Source organism: Mirounga angustirostris, unplaced genomic scaffold (assembly GCF_029215605.1).
Source record: "Mirounga angustirostris isolate CCGP_5_RB_7025 unplaced genomic scaffold, mMirAng1.0.hap1 SCAF_13, whole genome shotgun sequence".
NCBI lineage: Eukaryota > Metazoa > Chordata > Mammalia > Carnivora > Phocidae > Mirounga > Mirounga angustirostris.
In genome coordinates, this window is record NW_026991721.1 from 11,603,131 (window position 1) to 11,620,976 (window position 17,846).

The following is a 17,846-nucleotide window of genomic DNA, read 5'->3' on the forward strand; positions in this document are numbered from 1 at the left end:
AGCACCTGTGACGCTTTCTTATTTTTTCTTGTTCAGTTATTAGTCTTCTCTCTGAGTTGTTAACATCTGTGTAAACTGCTTTCCATTAAAACATAAGACATGACTGGGGCAAACTATGTGCTTAATACATATTTGTTTAATAAATGAATAAAATCCAAATTCACTTGGCAGATAATTTTGAGATTTTATGCCAAAGGAAGGGAATTAACACTTAATAGATGCTTATTATATGCCAGGCATTGTGCCCAGCAGTTTTTAAAAATTCTGTTTCAATTCTTTTTTTTTAAGATTTATTTATTTATTTTAGAGAAAGGGAGAGAGAGAGCAGGGGGAGGGGCAGAGGGAGAGAGAAATCCTCTCACTGAGTGCTGAGCCTGACATGGGGCTCGTCCCAGGACCCTGAGACCATGATCCGAACCAAAATCAAGAGCTGGATGCTCTACCAACTGAGCCATCCAGGGGACCCAAAATTCTGTTTTAGTTCTATAACATATGCACAGATTCCTTGCTGAAAAAAAGATTATAACACTAGAGGTAAGAAAATGTCTGCTTTGACCATAGTTCTCGGTTTTAGTTCCTTCCTGCACTCTCCAAGAGGTAATGACTATTATGTTAGTATGTAAATTTACAGGTTTTTGCATATTCATATACATACCAATATATAATATTGCTTTACGTGGTTCTGTGTGTATTTACATAAATGGTATCATACTGAATGATCCTTCCATACCCTGTTTTTTTTTTTCACTCAACATTATTCCTTGGAGCTCTTTCCATGGTAGACATTTAAATCTACCTTAATCTTTTAAGTTATTTCACAGAATTGTCACACCAAAATTCATGTAATTACTCTGCATTGATGGACATTTAAGTAGTTTCCAGTTCTTCTTAGTTTATTACAAATAGTGTTGCAATATACGTGCTTATACATACCTCTTTGTGCTAATAACCAATTTTTCTTGTAGAAACAGAGAAACTAAATCACTATTTATAGGGTTTGTCTATTTTTAAACTTTAATAGACACTGCCAAACTCTCTCTAAAGTGGCTACCAATGGATATTCCTGCCAATAACATTCTAAGGCACCTGCCTCCTCATACCCTTGATGCAGGACGATATTAACAAAACTTTCCTACCTGATAACCTCTTTATATGTATTCTTTTAATCCTTAAAATTATCTTGTTAGATAAGATTGTTTATTTTTTCCATTTACATACAATGTTCTACATACCATATAAAGACTATATACACCTTTTTTTTCAGTTCTTACAACCACATATAAACACAAAATAGGGGTTTTATCTTTTTTATTTTTTTAAATTTTATTATGTTATGTTAGTCACCATACATTACATCATTAGTTTTTGATGTAGTGATCCACAATCCATTGTTTTCGTATAACACCCAGTGCTCCATGCAGTACGTGCCCTCCTTAATACCCATCACTGGGCTAACCAATCCCCCCTCCCCCCTCCCCTCTAAAACCCTGTTTGTTTCTCAGGTCCATAGTCTCTCATGGTTCATCTCTCCCTCCAATTCCCCCCCCCCCCCATTTTTCCCTTCCTTCTCCTAATGTCTTCCATGTTATTCCTTATGTTCCACAAATAAGTGAAACCATATGATAATTGACTTTCTCTGCTTGACTTATTTCACTTAGCATAATCTCCTCCAGTCCCATCCATGTTGATGTAAAAGTTGGGTATTCATCTTTTCTGATGGCTGAGTAATATTCCATTGTGTATATGGACCACATCTTCTTTATCCATTCATCTGTTGAAGGGCATCTTGGCTCTTTCCACAGTTTGGCTATTGCGGACATTGCTGCTATGAACATTGGGGTGCGTATGGCCCTTCTTTTCACTACATCTGTGTCTTTGGGGTAAATACCCAGGAGTACAATTGCTGGGTCATAGGGTAGCTCTATTTTTAACTCTTTGAGGCACCTCCACACTGTTTTTCAAAGTGGCTGCACCAACTTGCATTCCCACCAACAGTGTAAGAGGATTCCCCTTTCTCCACAACCTCTCTAACATTTGTTGCTTCTTTCCCTGTCCATTTTTGCCATTCTAACTGGTGTAAGGTGGTATCTCAGTGTGGTTTTGATTTGGATTTCCCTGATGGCTAATGATGATGAACATTTTTTCATGTGTCTGTTAGCCATTTGTATGTCTTCTTCAGAGAAGTGTCTTTTCATATCTTCTGCCCACTTTTTGACTTGATTATTTGTTTTTTGGGTGTTGAGTTTGAGAAGTTCTTTATAGATCTTGGATACCAGCCCTTTATCTGTAGTGTCATTTGCAAATATCTTCTCCCATCTTGTGGGTTGCCTCTTTGTTTTATTGACTATTTCCTTTGCTGTGCAGAAGTTTTTTATCTTGATGAAGTCCCAAAAGTTCATTTTTGCTTTTGTTTCACTAGGTTTTGGAGATGTATCTTGAAAGAAGTTGCTGTGGCGGATGTCAAAGAGGTTACTGCCTATGTTCTCCTCTAGGATTTTGATGGATTCCTGTCTTACATCGAGGTCTTTCATCCACTTTGAGTTTATCTTTGTGAATGGTGTTAGAAAACGGTTGAGTTTCATTCTTTTGCATGTGGCTGTCCAATTTTCCCAGCACCATTTATTGAAGAGACTGTCTTTTTTCCATTGCATGTTTTTTCCTGCTTTGTCAAAGATTATTTGACCATAGAGTTGAGGGTCCATATCTGGGTTCTCTATTCTGTCCCGTTGGTCTATATGTCTGTTTTTGTGCCAGTACCATGCTGTCTTGGTGATCACTGCTTTGTAATATAGCTTGAAATCAGGCAACGTGATGCCCCCAGCTTTGTTTTTCTTTTTCAACATTTCCTTCGTGATTCGGGGTCTTTTCTGATTCCATACAAATTTTAAGATTATTTGTTCCAGCACTTTGAAAAATGTCATTGGAATTTTGATCGGGATGGCATTGAAGGTATAGATTGCTCTGGGTAGCATAGACATTTTAACAATGTTTATTCTTCTGATCCATGAGCATGGAATATTTTTCCATCTTTTTGTGTCTTCTTCAATTTCTTTCATGAGTGTTTTGTAGTTCCTAGAGTATAGATCCTTTACCTCTTTGGTTTGGTTTATTCCGAGGTATCTTATGGTTTTTGGTGCTATTGTAAATGGAATTGTTTCTTTAATTTCTCTTTCTACAGTTGCGTTATTAGTGTACAAGAAAGCAACTGATTTCTGTGCATTGATTTTGTATCCTGCCACATTACTGAATTGCTGGATGAGTTCTAGTAATTTGGGGGTGGAGTCTTTTGGGTTTTCCACATAGAGTATCATGTCGTCTGCGAAAAGAGAGAGTTTGACTTCTTCTGTGCCAATTTGAATACCTTTTATTTCTTTTTGTTGTCTGATTGCTGTTGTTAGGACTTCTAGTACTATGTTGTACAACAGTGGTGAGAGTGGGCACCCTTGACGTGTTCCTGATCTTAAGGGAAAGGCTCTCAGCTTTTCCCCATTGAGGATGATATTCGCTGTGGGTTTTTCATAGATGGATTTTATGAGCTTGAGGAATGTTCCCTCTATCCCTATACTCTGGAGAGTTTTAATCAGGAAAGGATGTTGTATTTTGTCAAATGATTTTTCTGCATCATTTGAGAGGACCATATGGTTCTTCTCCCTCTTATTAATGTGTTCTATCACAGTGATTGATTTGTGAATGTTGAACCACCCTTGCATCCCAGGGATAAATCCCACTTGGTCGTGGTGGATGATCCTTTTAATGTATTGTTGGATCCTATTAGCTAGGATTTTGTTGAGGATTTTGGAATCCATATTCATCAGGGATATCGGTCTGAAATTCTCCTTTTTGATGGGGTCTTTACCTGGTTTGGGGATTAAGGTAATGCTGGCCTCATAGAATGAGTTTGGAAGTTTTCCTTCTGTTTCTATTTTTTGAAACAGCTTCAGGAGAATAGGTATTATTTCTTCTTTGAATGTTTGGTAGAATTCCTCAGGGAATCCATCAGGCCCTGGACTCTTGTTTTTTGGGAGGGTTTTGATCACTGCTTCAATCTTGTTACTGGTTATTGGCCTATTCAGGTTGTCAGTTTCTTCCTATTTCAGTCTTGGCAGCTTATAGGTTTCCAGGAAGGCCTCCATTTCATCCAGATTGCTCAGTTTATTGGCATATAGTTGTTGATAATAATTTCTAATAATTGTTTCTATTTCCTTGGTGTTAGTGGTGATCTCTCCCCTTTCATTCATAATTTTATTAATTTGGGTCCTTTCTTCTTTTGGATAAGTCTGGCCAGTGGTTTATCAATCTTATTAATTCTTTCAAAAAACCAACTTCTAGTTTCATTGATCTGATCTACTGTGTTTCTGGTTTCTAATTTATTGATTTCTGCTCTAATTTTAATTATTTCTCTTCTAATGCATCGTTTGTTGCTTTTCCTCTAGTTCTTTAAGGTGTAGAGTTAGTTGGTGAATTCGGGATTTTTCTATTTTTTTGAGTGAGGCTTGGGTGGCTATGTATTTCCCCCTTAGGACCGCCTTTGCAGTATCCCATAGGTTTTGGACCGATGTGTTTTCATTCTCATTGATTTCCATAAATTGTTTAAGTTCTTCTTTGATTTCTTGGTTGACCCAAATATTCTTGAGCAGAGTGGTCTTTAGCTTCCAAGTGTTTGAATCTCTTCCAAATTTTTTCTTGTGATTGAGTTCCAGTTTTAGAGCATTGTGGTCTGAGAATATGCAGGGAATAATCTCAATCTTTTGGTATCAGTTGAGACCTGATTTGTGACCCAGTATATGGTCTATTCTGGAGAAAGTTCCATGTGCGCTTGAGAAGAATGAGTATTCTGTCGTTTTAGGGTGGAATGTTCTGTAAATATCTATGAGGTCCATCTGGTCCAATGTATCATTCAAAGCTCTTGTTTCCTTGTTGATTTCCTGCTTCGATGATCTGTCCATTGCTGAGAGTGGAGTATTGAGGTCTCCTACAATTAACGTATTGTTATCAATATGACTCTTTATTTTGGTTAACAGTTGGCTTATGTAGATGACTGCTCCCATGTTGGGGGCATAGATATTTACAATTGTTAGATCTTCCTGTTGGACAGACCCTTTAAGAATGATATAGTGTCCTTCTGTGTCTCTTATTACAGACTTTAGTTTAAAATCTGATTTGTCTGATAAAAGAATTGCTACCCCAGCTTTCTTTTGAGGTCCGCTGGCATGGAAGATGGATCTCCATCCCTTCACTTTCAGTCTGGATGTCTTTTTAGGTTCAAAATGAGTCTCTTGTAGACAGCATATGGATGGGTCCTGTCTTTTTATCCAATCTGCAACCCTGTGCCATTTTATGGGAGCATTTAGGCCATTCACGTTGAGAGTGATTATTGAAAGATATGAATTAATTGTCATTATGTTGCCTGTGAAGACGTTGTTTTTATCCATTTTCCCTGTAAATTTCTGTTGTAGATCACTCCTGGGGTCTTTCTCCTTTTATAGAACCCCCCCTTAATATTTCTTGCAGGGCCTGCTTAGTGGTCACATATTCTTTCAACTTCTGCTGGTCGTGGAAGCTCTGCATCTCTCCCTCCATTCTAAATGACAGCCTTGCCGGATAAAGTATTCTTGGCTGCATGTTCTTCTCATTTAGTACCCTGAATATGTCTTGCCAGGCCTTTCTGGCTTGCCAGGTCTCTGTGGATAGGTCTGACGTTATTCTGATGTTCCTCCCTCTGTATGTAAGGAATCTCTTCCCCCTAACTGCCCTTAAGATGGTTTCCTTGGTTCTAAGATTTGTAAGTTTTACTATTACATGCCGGGGTGTTGGCCTGTTTCCCTTGGTCTTAGGAGGTGTCCTCTCTGCCTCTAGGACTCGAATGTTTGTTTCATTCCCCAGAGTAGGGAAGTTCTCAGCTACGATTTGCTCAAATACATCTTCTAGCCCTCTCTCTCTCCAGTCCCTCCGGGATTCCAATTATTCTGACATTGGAACACCTCATGGTGTCACTTATTTCTCTGATTCTATTTTCATGGATTCTGAGTTGTTTTTCCCTGGCCTCCTCTTTTCCCTTTTTATCTATTATACTGTCTTCCAGATCGCTTATTCTCTCTTCTGTCTCAGTTACCCTAGCTGTTAGATTATCTAGATTGGATTGGATCTCATTGATAGCATTTTTAAGTTCTGCCAATTCACCTTTTATTTCTGCCCTTAGAGACTCTATGTTGCCATTAATTGATTTCTCCATTCTAGCCATTGTCTTCACAATTGCCAGCCTGAATTCCATCTCCGACATCTTGGTTATATCTGCATCCATTTGTAAATCTGCAGCATAAGTCATAATCTCTGAGTCTTTTCTTTTTGGGGGCTCCTCCTCCTAGTCATTCTGTTGATGGGTGTTTGAGGGAATGTATAGAGTCTAAATTATTGACCAGAACCCAAGCAAGATGCACCTGTTTTCTCGGGACCTTAGGGTTGCTGGCCTCTTGTTTTCCCAGCCTGTCTTCTGGGGGAGGGGCCTGCCGCACTGTTACTCAGGCAACTCTGTTTGGGCGGAGTTGCCCTGCGCCCCTGTGGTGGGGGATGGGCTCAGCGGGAATCAGTCTTTGGGGCTTTTGTTCTCTGGCGCCTTTCCCTGGCGGCTTTCCGCGTCTCTTCCGCAAGTCAGAGCAGAAGAGACCGTTTCCAACCCTCTGCCTCTGAGCAGAGAGACCGCAGTCTGTTCTTCAGTGAGCCCTCCAGGCCACACCGTCTCCGTTTCTGTCCGTGCTGCTATAAACTGCAGCGGCCTGGGTCATGCGCCCCTCTGCAGTGCTCCCAGTTCTGCCTCCAGGTCGGGGCATGTCTCTGCCCTTTGTGCTTCTAAAACCGCCAGCCGCTCCCAGTTGGCGCGCGCAACTCTGCCACTTGGGGTCCTGTCCCGGGGGCTGCAGTTCGCGTGCGTGTGACTCCGCCGCTCGGGGTTTCCACCCCGGAGGTTGCAGTTCACCGGCGGGACCCCGGCGCACCGGGTTTCCGTCTCGGAGGCTGCAGTTCGCGTGTGCGCGAGTGTCGCTCCGGGTTTCGGGGGGGGGGCTGCAGTTCGTGTGCGCGACCCCACTGGTCTGGTTTTCCACCCTGGGGGCTGCCCTAAAGTCCTTTCCCGACGCTACCGGTCTGCGAGTCTGTGCCCGTCTGCAGCGCACGAGGCTGTCACTCACCGGCGATGTAGGATCCCCACGTCCAGGCACCCTCCCGCTGCCATTTATCCTCCGATATCTGCTTGCAGAATCACAGCTCTCCGCTTCCTACCTCAAAACCAACCACCTGCAATATTCTGTTTGTAGAGATCTAGATCTTCTTACATCTCGGGCTGGTTTCATGGGTGCTCAGAGTGGTCTGGTAGATATCCAGCTCAATTCCGGGGACCAGTTGAAATAGGGTCCCCTACTTCTCCGCCATCTTTCCCCCCTCCAAAATAGGGGTTTTAACATAAGAAATGAAATATTCAAGTCTCGGGAAGGAGGTCAAGTAAACACAAAGACACACACTAACAAGTGAGGGAGATCCTAAATGCATATCTACATGACACTAAGACATTAATTGAAAATACATGTTCTCACATGTATGTTTGGCATTGTTCAGAAATGAAGAAGAAAAAATTTTTTAAAAGATTTTATTTATTTATTTGACAGAGAGAGACTCAGTGAGAGAGGGAACACAAGCAGGGGGAGTGGGAGAGGGAGAAGCAGGCTTCCCGGTGAGCAGGGAGCCCGATGTGGGGCTCCATCCCAGGACCCTGGGATCATGACCTGAACTGAAGGCAAACACTTAATGACTGAGCCACCCAGGCGCCCCTGAAGAAGGAAATATTAAAGCAAATTCTGTCAAAAACCATTTTCTCAAGTCATGCATAGTTTAAGTGCAGAAAAAAAAAAGCAGAACTGGCTTCTGTTAAATAGTTATGGCCAGTTTTGATAAGATCATCACTTATGTTATATACCAAGAATGACAAGCTTTATTTAAAACAGGATTATTCAAAAATGGGTTTCTCAGTGGGACAGTTTTATAACTGGTTTTATTCTCAAATGACTTGAAACAAGGGAGAAACAAAAACGTTAAAACAAAAACAGAATGGAATTGGTAACGAATCCATAATGCTTTTCAAAGGTAACAGTAGTGATCACGCTCCATCCCAACTTAGAGCATTTGCATCTAGATTTAGATAAAGAAATGCCCAGTTGTGTTGTAGTCTCTGATGAAGGAGAACAGTCTCGAGTAACAATATCAAGACATTGGGGTCAAGGGGATGATAAGGGAGGAGGATTGATGTTTAAAGTCTATCCCTGGATTAAGCCAGATAAGAAGAGAGACAATATTGTATCAGCATCCACATTGAATTGTTTCTACTGGAGGACTCTAGAAGAAATATACCAACAAGTGCCTTCATAGCAACAATTTTTCTGTATTCCCCCTGTCAACACTGTGAATTATATCACTGAACATGGAAACATGAATTCTGTCTACACTGGTTGCTGAAAAGTTATGAGCAAAATCTGTGACTCATCTGTGGTAAGAATTTGGGTCACCTGCCATGCACTCTTATTCTTATTCCTGGTTCTCTTCTGTATTCCTGCTTTGTGTCTCTCACCATTCTTTATTCTATTACCATGTATATTTTATATATCTCTGCAAAGTGTTTGCTCAAATATTTGGGAGCAAAGTAGAATATAAAAATGTCTAAGAGTTTGCTTTACACACCAGGTTGGTGCATTTAAACAATTTTTTAAATTTAAACTCAATTTAGGTAACATATACTGTATTATTAGTTTTGGGGGTAGAATTTAGTGGTTCATCAGTTGCATATAACACCCAGTGCTCATTACATCAAGTGCCCTCCTAATGCCCATCACCCAATTACCCCAAGCCCCACCCACCTCCCCTCCAGCAACCCTCAGTTTGTTTCCTACAGTTAAGAGTCTCTTATGGTTTGCCTCCCTCTCTGTTTTTATCTTATTTTATTTTTCTTTCCTTCCCCTATGTTCATCTGTTTTGTTTCTTACATTCCACATATGAGTGAAATCATATGGTGTTTGTCTTTCTGTGACTGACTTACTTTGCTCAGCATAATACCCTCTACTTTCATCCATGTCCTTGCAAGTGGCAAGATTTCATTCTTTTTGATGGCTGAGTAATATTCCATTATGTGTGTGTGTGTGTGTGTGTGTGTGTGTGTGTGTATGCCACATCTTCTTTATCCATTAATCTATTGATGGACATCTGGGCTCTTTCCACAGTTCGGCTATTGTGGACATTGCTGCTATGAACATTGGGGTGCAGGTGCCCCTTCTTTTCATTACATCTGTATCTTTGGGGTAAATACCTAGTAGTGTAACTGCTAGGTCATAGGGTAGCTCTATTTTTAACTTCTTGCGGAACCTCCATTCTGTTTTCCAGAGTGGCTGCACCAGCTTGCATTCCCTCCAATAGTGTAGGAGGGTTCCCCTTTCTCCCCATCCTCACCAACGTGTCGTTTCCTGACTTGTTAATTTTAGCCATTCTGACTATTGTGAGGTGGTATCTAATTGTGGTTTTGATTTGGATTTCCCTGATGCCAAGTGATGTTGAGCATTTTTACCTTGTGCTCCTAGACCAACCCAGTCAAGAAATGGGTTGGTGCATTAGTCATGTAGGTCGCTGATGTCTCTGACCTCTGCTCCAATCCCACCCTTGTTCCTACTCTATAGTCAATCTCGACCTCTTTCCCATAATTCTCCAGGTTCCCTCTCAGGCTCTGTCTCTGTCTCTCTCTGAGCCTCTGTGTATCTCTCTCTCTGTCTTGGAGGACCATCCCGACCCCCTAGTCCAAGCTGAGGCCCTCCCAAATGTCCTCTTAGCCCTCCATACTGCCCTTTCATACAATTCATCATTGTTCAATGTCTGTCTTCCCATTAGACTACAATCTCCACGGCTAAGCAAGTGGTGCCTAACACATACTCTGTGCACAATAGATTTTTGTGAGTACATTAATCATACGCCTGTATCTCAGAAAGTTTTTAGAGCTGTAAGTGACCTACCAGTGACTAATCTGTTCCATTCCCCTCTTTGCACAAATAAAGACTTGAAGCTCTGGGGGGTGACATGATTTGCTAACGGCTCCCAGTTGGTTAGTGAAAGCACCCCCTTTACAGCCCAGTAGCCTTCCAAGCACTCCACAACAGCTGGTGGTGGCCTGTCAACAGCTTCTCCAAGATGAGGTGAAACTGCTCTAACCAAGAACGCAGTGTAGGATCTTTCCTTCACAGTTTGGCAACTCTGACTTCCTGTTTTCAGGGAAATCATGCCACTCAGTTCTGTTGTGTGAATTTCATGGCTGAGAAACTTTCCTCCTTCTGATCATAATTGTAATGCCTCACTGAAATAAACTGGAGAAAGTACATGTTGTTTTATGCTCTTCTCATACTGTGTTCCAGGGGTCCCAGGGATCTGTACAGGCCTTTTCCAAGAGGTGAGAAGGAGAGGAAGCCACTGGGCTTTGGGGCCCTGGCCCTTGTTCAATCAATCAAGGCATTCCCCCCCCCTTTTTTAAACATGTTTTAAATATTAGTTTCTGTGTGAGCTTGCATTTGAAAATAAAGTTTCCACTGCTAAAATTATGCTTATAATCTGTAAATTTAATATAGTCCTCTAATTTTGTGAATGAAGAAGTGACAGGCTTGAGGAAGAGAAGCAATTCGCAAGAGAATGACAAGTCTGGGATTCAAGCTTACTGCTCCTGACTCCCGGTGCCTTGTCTGTGCACTTTAAACACACACACACACACAACACTCACACTCCACACAAACTCAGTCCTCTCTCACACGAACACATATACACTCACACATACATACAGTACTCTCTCACACACACAATACACTCATACACAATCACACAACATACCACTCACACACAAACACACCATGGAAGTGAAGGGGAAGGAGGGAAGAGGTGGTTCTTGTTAACATCCCAATACCAATAAAGTTGGTCTCAGGCCTCTCTCCACTCCAGGAGCTCGGCTTGCTTCATCCTTCCCTCTCCATCCTACTTGTGCGGTGACCAGATGTTCTCTTTCCCTCTCTTTGCTCTGGAAAAGTTCTGTTCTTGTCACTTTGTGAGAATAGCTATTCTCTATCTTTTCCTGGGGGTGCAGCAAGAGGGAAAGGCAGGTCACATTGGAAGCCTGAGCTCTCCCAGTGGAAACAGAGTTGTTGCCTCTGGAGAAAGGACTTCAGACTTCAGTGAAGGAGTTTTCTTACTGGCAGGAGGGGTGTGATAGCAGGAAAGTTTGCCTCCAAAAGCCCTGATACCACAGTGCCTGTGTGCCACCCCCAAGTATATCTATGAGAAATCAACCATACAAAGTAACCATAACATGGCAGAATGTGGCTGGTTGGGCTGACTCAACCAGTGGAGGGCTCCTCTCCCCCTTAGACACATGCAGGGACACATTTCTTCAAACACAAAGATTCAAGCTCAAAACCAAGAAAGGGAAATATTTTGGTGTCAGAAAGAGAACTCGAAATCAGAGCAGCTAGTGGAGCTAAAGTTCTGTGGCTAAGGGGCTTTCTGAGTCATAACGGGGTACTGAGGCATTAGGGGCTATGGAAGGTGATCTAGGCCACTGGGCCTGTGTACAATATTCACAGGGGACTGGGAGTCAAGAGAGGCTGTCTGTCTCAGCCACCACCTGCAGATGAGAAAAACTCCACCCACTTGCCTGTGGGAAATGGTTGAGATGCTTGCCATCTTCTAAGAGGTATCAGAACCCCAGGCTTGTGTTCATGCAAATGTGAGGTCTTACTTCACACTGAGGCCAAAGCAAGAAATTAACATAAACACTGGTTCAGTAGGAGTATCAGGCCTCAGCAGAGACAAATTTAAAACCACCTTGGAGGGACAACTGCATGAACCAGAGCAAACTGGCTTCCCATAGCAAACCCCAGTGGAAACAGAGCTCAAGAGTCATAAGTTACAAACCACACAAGGAAACAAGCCAGCAAGAGGAAGTAGCAGTGGGAACAAGTGCAAAAATGTCCATGCCATGACCCAGATGGGACAGAATATCCTCAACATTTATTAGTAAAAGATCATAGCTGTAGCTTTCAGCTGAAGCAAGTTGATTGGATTGTAGACTCATGGACCATATATCATGCAGACATTGCAAAGGAGCTCAACAAACTATTATTTTATAGATTCAGAAACAGATATTTAGAGAGGGGAAGTGACTTATCTAGGGTCACCAGCAGGTTAGTTGCAGATGAGGAACACTCTCCAAATCTCCAGAATTCTAACCCTGTGCTACTTTTACTGCCCCATGATGCCCTAATTCCCCAGTTAGACATGAAAAACCTAGCTTTAAGAGAGGAACAGGAGGAAAGAGGGACAGAAAGATGTTCTTAAGACCTTCTTAAGACCTTAAGACCAGAGCCAAGGCCCTTGGTCTCATTAACCAAGCCCAGATTTGGTTGTGTAGCAACTAGAAATTTTAAATAAAACCCCTCCTATTTTCTTTTGCATTATGCTGACCTGTTTCTCTTTCCTATTCTTCCTCTACCTTCCTTAGTCCTTGTCCCGACTGTCAGCATGAAGGAATTGTCATCGGAATTGGGGCAGGTCAGTTCTGATAGTTTCTCCTTCCTACCCAACTTCTACCCCACCCTCTAGGCAGGCTCTGCTTGCACACTGTGCAGGAGGGTCAGGGAGGAGGGAGAGGGAGTAGGGAGGGGGTGAGACATGGTACCCTTAAGCCAGCCTCACTAGCTGCAGGTACTTGGCAGGGATGGGGATGAAGGTGAGTATGGAAGTGGATATGGGTTCACTCCTTCAGGGCCTGAGCTTTAAACACCAGTTCAGACATAAATAAGGCAAAAGCTCTTGGCACGTAGGAGTACTCCCTCCGGGCTTTTATAATTCATTTGTTACATAAGACACTAGGCTCACACAATCCCAGATTCACCCAGGATATAATTACAGATCAGAAAACCAAATTATTTTATAATAAATAACAAAGAGCACACAGGAGTCCCAGAGTAAGTGCTCAGAAATATTGGCATAGATTGAAATAAAAATCCTATCATAATGTTGCTTCGGCTTGAATATTCATTCCCAAGCAGACCATTCATGGCCTGATTTTCCAGGGGTGTGTTTGAGAATTATTGCCAGCTTTGTCTGCTTTGTTCATTTATTTACTCATTCAATAGTAACAAATATTGGTTGGGCATTAGCTAGGTACCAGATACTGCACTAGACCCTGGAATACAAAAATGAAATGAAAGGACACAGTCTCTCCCATAAGGAGCTCACAATTTACTGGAAGAGAAAGTCAAACAAAAAGGTCATTAAAATATACAGTGACAAATGCAAGGGATGCTATGGAGCACATAAGAGGGACATTATAATATTAACTAATGTTCCACATTAATTAATGTTTTATTGGGAGGTACAATCCCAGGGCAGCAAAGGTAAAAGTGCAAGGGAGCTAAGGCAGGGACAGAGACAAAGCAAACTAAGGGGGTGTATTACTGAGCTGATCACAGCTTAAGGAAAGATACAGTTGTCTAGTATCTTCGGACAGATCGCATGAAGCCATCAGTCCTCCAAACGGTCCACTGGAAGGAAGAACAAATTATTTGCCAGATCCCACCTATCTCTTATCTCTAATTCATTAATGTTCACTGGCACGTGGAATTAAGTCCTCTGTACGAAAACTCTTCAGTTTGGGTTTGCCTCCACAACACCCACTAATAAAAACACATAGTCAAAACTTTCTTACATGTTCACACTCTTCATTTCTCCCTGCCCTAATCCCTGGTAAATGCTATTCTACTTTCTGTCTCTATGAATTTGCTTATTCTGGGAACCTCATAAAGTGGAATCAGTCCTTTTTTTGTCTGTCTAGTCCCAATTTTGACAAGCCTCAGAACACTGGCATAAAATTTCTGGGATATGGATTCTTGTCTTCAACTTCAAACATAAATTGGATACCCCTCCTATTAGCAATAATCGTGCCTTGGATAAACCTCATTGGCTATGATATTGCCACTGCGCAAAGCTTGGGCACCCCTCCTAAATGGACAGTCTTGCCCTGTTTGTTCCATCACCTCGGGGCCTGTAGGTCTCTGCCATTGACTGTTCTGGAATCTCATTAATAGAGTTCTAAGACTGCAAGGTTCTTACTACATTTGTTCTTTTATTCAGCTATTTTTTACAACAAATATTTATTGACTATCTACTATGTGTCAGATGCTTTTCTACAGAAGACTGGTATTCATGTGTATAGGTTGTAAAAATATTGAAATATATTCTTCTTGGGGGGCGGAGCAAGATGGCGGAGGAGTAGGAGACCTAAATTTCATCTGGTCCCAGGAATTCAGCTAGATAGGGATCAAACCATTCTGAACACCTACGAACTCAACAGGAGATTGAAGAAAAGAATAGCAACAACTCTCTGAACAGAAAAGCGACCACTTTCTGGAAGGAAGGACATGCTGAGAAGTGAATCCGAGGCGATATTCGGGAGGATAGATGGCGGGGGAGGGATCCTCCCTCAGCCACTTCTGGCAAGTGATAGAGCAGCAGAGCACAAAATCGGAACTTTTAGAAGTCTGCTCTGCTGAGGGACGTCGCTCTAGTGGCTAAGCGGGGGGGTGGAACCCTGGCTGGGAAAGTGCTGTCTCAGGACCCTCGGGGTCACAGAAAGACCGGGGGTGCCTGAGTGCAGCAGAGCTCCCAGGTATCGGAGTGGGGAAGCCGGCTGCAGAGACGGAGCCGAGGCGCAGGCTCTCTGCTCGGGGTGGCCATAAACCGTGATCCGCGGCACAGTCGGGCCACTGCTCCTCCCATAGGGACCCAACAAGCGGCAGATCTGGGGAGACTCCCCTTCCTCCCCCGGGAGGAGCGGCGTGGGAGAGCACCACAGGGATCTGCTGGGTTTGGAGGCTCCACACAGGGTCGTGTGCCAGAGATAGAAATGCTCGGTCACAGGCCGGGTGAGCACGGACTGTGGCCAGAGACTGGGGAAATGGGAGTGACTGACTGCTTTTCTCTGGGAGCTCACTGAGGAGTGGGGCCCCAAGTTCTCGGCTCCTCTGGGGCGGAGATTGGGAGGCTGCCATTTTCACTCTCGTCCTCCAAAGCTGTACGGAAAGCTTGCAGGGAACAAAAGCTCCCGAGAGCAAACCCGAGCAGATGACTTAGCCCGGACCAGGCAAGGGCAGGGCAATTCCACCTCTGGCAAAGACATTTGGGAACCACGGCAACAGGCCCCTCCCCCAGAAGTTCAGCAGGAACAGCCAGCCAAGACCAAGTTTACCGATCAGTGAGAATGGCAGAACTCCTGCGCTAGGGGAATACTGCACATAGAATTCATGGCTTTTCCCCCATGATTCTTTAGTCTTTCAAAGTTAATATTTTTTAACTGCCTTTTCTTTTCTTTTTTTCTTTTTTGATTTTTTTTTATTTCCCTTTTTCAACCAAAATCTTATCAATCCCTTTTTTAAAAAATATTTTTTATTTTTCATTTTTAGAGTCATATTCTATCCCTTCATAGTAGCTACCCTTATTTTTGGTGTATATATATATAAGTTGTTCTCTCTTTAAATTTTGAGATACAGTTTCTTCTAACAGATCAAAATATACCCTAAATCTCTAGTATATGGCTTTGTTCTAGTCTCCTGCCTGATCACATTCTCTCCCATTTTTTTTATTCTTCCTTTTTTCAACCAACTTCTTATCTATCAATTCCTTTTATAAAATCTTTTATAATTTTCATCTTTACAGTCATATTCCATCCCTTCATCTTATTAAACCTTATTTTTGTACATATATGTTTTTCTTTCTTTAAAATTTTGGGAGGCAGTTTCTTCTAACAGACCAAAATACGCCCAAAATCTAGTGTGTGGCACTGATCTATGCACCAGCCTGATCATATTTGATCATATTCTGGTTTTTTTGTTTTGTTTTGTTTTTGTTTGTTTTTATCTTTCTCTTTTTTTCCTTTTTCTTTCTTTCCCTTTCTTTCCCCCCAGTTTCAGGTCTTTTCTGATTTGTTTAGTATATATTTTCTGGGGACATTGTTACCCTGTTAGCATTTTGTTCTCTCATTCATCTGTTCTCCTCTGGACAAAATGACAAGATGGAAAAAAATCACCTCAACAAAAAGAACAAGAAGCAGTACCGACTGCCAGGGACCTAATCAATATGGACATTAGTACGATGTCGGAACTAAAGTTCAGAATGACGATCTTAAAGATACTAGCTGGGCTTGAAAAAAGCATGGAAATTATTAGAGAAACCCTTTCTGGAGAAATAAAAAACTAAAATCTAACCAAGTCAAATTCAAAAAGGCTATTAATGAGGTGCAATAAAAAATGGAGGCTCTAACTGCCAGGATAAATGAGGCAGAAGAGAGAATTATGATATAGAAGACCAAATGATGGAAAATAAAGAAGCTGACAAAAAGATAGATAGACAACTACTGGACCACGAAGGCAGAATTCGAGAGATAAGTGATACCATAAGATGAAACAACATTATAATAATTGGGATCCCAGAAGAAGAAGAAGAAAGAGAAAGAGAGGGGCAGATGGTATATTGGAGCAAATTATAGCAGAAAACTTCCCTAATTTGGGGAAGGAAACAGCCATCACAATCCAGGAGGCACAGAGAACCCCTCTCAAAATCAATAAAAATAGGTCAACACCCTGACATCTAATAGTAAAACTTACGAGTCTCAGAGACAGAAAATCCTAAAAGCAGCTCGGGAGAAGAGATATGTAACCTACAATGGTAGAAACATTAGATTGGCAACAGACCTATCCACAGAGACCTGGCAGGCCAGAAAGGACTGGCATGATATATTCAGAGCACTAAACGAGAAAAATATGCAGCCAAGAAAACTATATCCAGCTAGGCTGTCATTGAAAATAAAAGGAGAGATAAACAGCTTCCAGGACAAACAAAAACTAAAGGAATTTGCAAACACGAAACCAGCCCTACAAGAAATATTGAAAGGGGTCTGCTAAGCAAAGAGAGAGCCTAAAAGCAACATAGACCAGAAAGGAACAGGGACAATATACAGTAACAGTCACCTTACAGGCAATACAATGGCACTAAATTCATATCTTTCAATAGTTACCCTGAATGTAAATGGGCTAAATGCCCCAATCAAAAGACACAGGCTATCAGATTGGATAAAAAAAAAAAGACCCATCAATATGCTGTCTGCAAGAGACTCATTTTAGACCCAAAAACACCTCCAGATTGAAAGTGAGGGGGTGGAAAACCATTTACCATGCTAATGGACACCAAAGAAAAGCTGGGGTGGAAATCCTTATATCAGACAAAATAGATTTTAAACCAAAGACTGTAATAAGAGATGAGGAAGGACACTATAGCCTACTTAAAGGGTCTATCCAACAAGAAGATCTAACAATTATAAATATCTATGCCCCTAACATGGGAGCAGCCAATTATATAAGGCAATTAATAACAAAAGCAAAGAAACACACCCCCCTCACTGAAATGGACAGATCACCTAAGCAAAAGATCAATGAGGAAATAAAGACTTTAAATGACACGCTGGACCAAATGGACTTCACAGATATATTCAGAACATTCCATCCCAAAGCAACAGAATACACATTCTTCTCTACTGCACATGGAACATTCTCCAGAATAGATCACATCCTAGGTCACAAATCAGGTCTCTACCGGTACCAAAAGATTGGGATCATTCCCTGCATATTTTCACACCACAATGCTTTGAACCTAGAACTCAATCACAAGAGGAAAGTCGGAAAGAACTCAAATACATGGAGGCTAAAGAGCATCCTACTAAAGAATGA

General features: G+C 41.9%; 1 long non-coding RNA gene and 1 pseudogene across 1 annotated transcript in view; one reads left to right on the top strand and one right to left on the bottom strand.

The window, feature by feature from the left end:
• The window catches only part of LOC123856376 (uncharacterized), a 207,355-nt gene that overhangs the window by 182,287 nt on the left and 7,222 nt on the right, over positions 1 to 17,846 (top strand). The window lies entirely within an intron of this gene.
• Positions 13,990 to 14,055, bottom strand: LOC123841667 (U4 spliceosomal RNA; annotated as a pseudogene).